The sequence below is a fragment of the Amblyomma maculatum genome, chromosome 7 (assembly GCF_055883805.1).
Source record: "Amblyomma maculatum isolate TAMU_Amacu chromosome 7, ASM5588380v1, whole genome shotgun sequence".
Lineage (NCBI taxonomy): Eukaryota > Metazoa > Arthropoda > Arachnida > Ixodida > Ixodidae > Amblyomma > Amblyomma maculatum.
In genome coordinates, this window is record NC_139350.1 from 596,847 (window position 1) to 600,549 (window position 3,703).

At 45.2% G+C, this 3,703-nt stretch overlaps 1 pseudogene; it reads left to right on the forward strand.

The window, feature by feature from the left end:
* The first annotated feature begins 582 nt into the window (after positions 1-582).
* On the forward strand, positions 583-1,830 carry LOC146182574 (uncharacterized; annotated as a pseudogene).
* The last annotated feature ends 1,873 nt before the right edge of the window (positions 1,831-3,703 follow it).

Below are 3,703 nucleotides of genomic sequence, written 5' to 3' on the forward strand. Positions count from 1 at the left end.
AGCGAATCCTTGAATGAGCCTATAGAAGTAGGAACACAGGCCCAGAAAGCTTCGCAGATGTTTCAAACTACGGGGTTGTTGGAACTCACGCACGGCAGTTATCCTGTATGGGTCGGGCCGTATGCATCTTGATCGACGAAAAATTCGGGCACCAAATCCCCTTTTTTGGAGTTCAACCCATCTTGTGTAATGCAGGCGAGCATAACACTCAATCATTCCTGTAGGGTATCTTTATCGCATCGTCATGACACTGCATTTCCTGCGCCATCACTTATCAGCCATGCAAGTAGGGGGGGGGGGGTATCACTAGTTTTTCATGCTTTAAAAACGCCTTTGCACAATAAAGATTGTTCAGTTCCACCCTGGCGTCCGACTGAGTTACAACAGCTGGCGACGAGGCGGCCATGGTGACGACCGGCGATGGCTGTCGGCAAAATCGGTGAGTACTGTCTCCGCACGAACGCGTCATGGGGTGAATACGTCGAGCGCCTGGAAATGTTCTGCGAAGCCAACCAGATAACGAGGGAAGAGCATAAGAGGGCAGTCCTGCTGCGTTATTACAGCGAAGAAGCGTACGGGCTCATGGTAGCTTTGGTGAAGCCAGCAAGACCGACAACAGCAACTTAAGACGAAATTAAGAGAGCGGTTCGCACGCACCTGCATCTAAGGCCTTCAGAGCTGTATGCAAGATTTTTATTCTGCAGAAGAAACCAGGATGCCGAGGAATCGGTTGCGGAGTACGTAATGGCGCTGTGGAAGCTAGCCGTAGACTGTGGTTTCAGCGACAAGCAACTCCCGTTGGACATCATGATGCGGGATCGGTTCATATGTGATCTCCAAAACGAGGAAATTCAGCAGCGACTATTTGCAGAAAGCGACCTTATATTTACGGTTGCGTTCGACTTCGCCGCGACTGCAGAAGCAACAGCCAAGCAACAGCAAGACATACGCAAGCAAGGCCGAGACGAGACAGCGGACAGCCAGGGTGTGATACAAGTAACCCGCCCGAAGCAAGACTTTACGAGAGAAAGAGCTGGAACTGCTACCAGTGCAACGGTCAGCACGTTCCTTATTTATGCCGTTTCAGAAAAGCGACATGCTTCGAATGCAAAAAAGTTGGTCACAGCGAAGGCTTGTCGTTCAGAAGACGAAAATAGAGAGGCTGGGAAGGCCATACGTCAGGAAACAAGGGCAAATAAGAAGCAAGGGCGTTTAGGAAATGAGTGCATTATTTTCACTCTGCGAAGTGAATGAACAGGACCAGAAGTTCATTTTTCAAGTCGTAATTGAAGGGCATGAAGTTCCGGTGGAGGTGGATTCCGGAGCGTCGTGCTCAATTATCGCAGATACATTTCGAGCAATCGAGGGAAACGAGTGTAAAATTCCGCTGAAAGATTCCGGAACAACTATCGTAACATGCTCTAAAGAGGGTAATGTTTTGGGTCATGCCATACTGTTTGTAGAATTTAAAGGCCGGAAGGCAAAACTACCTTTGCTGGTAGTAAATAAGGAAGGCAACAACCTTCTTCCAAAAAACAGCGCGAACAAACGGAGACGAACGGAAGAAACCACAGGAACAAGCGCTTGTTCCTGTGGTTTCTTCCTTTCGTCCCCGTTTGTTCGCGCTGTTTTTTGGATGATGTGTCACCAACTCGCCCGCTTAACTAGCTTGTTGCAATAACCTTACTGGACGAAACTGATTTACTCCGTTAAGGATTGATTTGAAAGGAATCCAACAAATGAATGTGGAAGACGTGCCTTCAAGAGTTTCTACGGTGTTTTGCAGGGACCTTCTTGGCTTCAATGGACCCCCAATTCATATCGAACTGAAAGACGACTCCCAGCCGGTGTTTCTCAAAAGTCTTCTGGTGCCACTGACACTCAAGGACGCCTTTGCCGAAGAAATTTACCGCTTGGTGCAACAAGGCGTATGGGAACCCATCGAATACTCCAACTGGGCTACGCTACTGGCAGTGGTAACAAAAAAAGAATGCACTTTGCGTTTGTGCCGCGACTATCGTAGCACAGTAAACAAGGCTCTAAAAAATCAGCGGGTAGCCACTGCCAACACCACCTCGGCTTCACCCTACGGGGTGGCGTTTTTTTTATTCAACGCTGCTCTGGAGCCAGCTTTTTAGCGCTAGCAATGAAGAGGGTTATACTTGTGTTACCTGTGTTACCTAGTATGTTGTATTTCGCGCAGTAGGCAGGGTGTGTCAGTGACACATTGTTGGAAGGCCTCTCTCTGACATTGCAAGTTTCTGTTCATTTTGAACGTTATCCCCCCTTTCGACGGGAAAGGCAAACGCATGACGCAAGCTTGGTGCGCGATGCCGGAGGCGAACGGGTGAATCTGCTTAATTTCTGTAGTCTTATATAAACAAGTGACCCACCAGGGAGGTGTGCAGATTACCTCGAAGGCGAAGAATGCGTGCTAATTTTGAAGTGCCATCATGGAGTATGCGTATGTTTCAAAAAGATGTTCATTTTACACACATTCCTCAATATATTTCCATGTTGTGTGCATTATGTAGAAACCATTTCAATTGAAAGACCAGTTTGCACAGAAGATGCTTTTTCTGATTATTGGTTGAAAATGACTTGGAAAATAAATTCCAAGGTCAAAAGTAGGTGATAATTATGTAAAGGTGTACTTATCACATGCTTATGGTGTATGAAAGAGTGCTGAACAAGGGTTGAGGGGGAGCCTCAGTTTGCAAGCCGAGGCAACATTTCGATTTTGGCTTGCAAATCAAGGTTCCTTCTCAAGCCTTGTTCAGTGCTCTTTTGTACTCATTAGCCATCTTAGTTCTCTCGTTCTACCATGTTTATGGTGTAAAACATTTTTGAATGCTCATGTTTTAGCGGCCTCTACTGTCTTCAAGCTGTTCAGCATTCTCCTTGCACTTTTACACGTTTTATTTGTGTACTACATAACATCTGTTCACACATTGCCTTGACAATGCATGTGTGATGCTTGGTTATTTTATTGTCACTAGAATTTTGTAATCATTCAGCAATGATTCTGGGCACTGCAGCCTAGTATTTGTACACAATTTTCCTAGCAGCTGTTACAGCATTTAGCACTGAGCAAGATCTCTAGTAGTATACCATCCAGCTGGCATTTTTATCTCTAATAGGTAAGCGTTGTGTTGTGTTGTGTTGGGTTTAATGGCGCATAAGCAACAAAGGCTATCATGCGCCGAACACGAGATGTATTGTGTTTATGTTAGGAATACGAAGTACAGTACCAAGGACATTACGACTTGTTTAGGAGCATTGCCTCTTCTAAGAATTTAAAAACACTGAATGTATTGACAATTGCATCATCTCCGAGGAGTAAGGCAGGGTGAAATGGAATTTGCTCTCTGCAGAAGTGTGGAAAATATTTTTCTCTCAGTTTCTCGAACTTTAAGCAGGAGAATAAAATGTGGTTTATAGTGACTTCTTCTCGACATCCTTCACATATCGGCCTTTCTTTTTTTGTAAGAATTAAGCTGTGCGTCAGATGGGCATGTCCGATATGGAGGCGACACAAAATTACTTCAAATAAGCGCTTCTGATGGTTACATGACTTTCTTGTTTGCTTCATTGTCCCATGCAGCTTGCCATTTTCTTCTCAGGTCTGTTTGTACAAATGTTTTTGCATCCTGATATGGTATACTTTCTGAATTTCTATGTTGCAGGCAGCTGCAGCAATTGC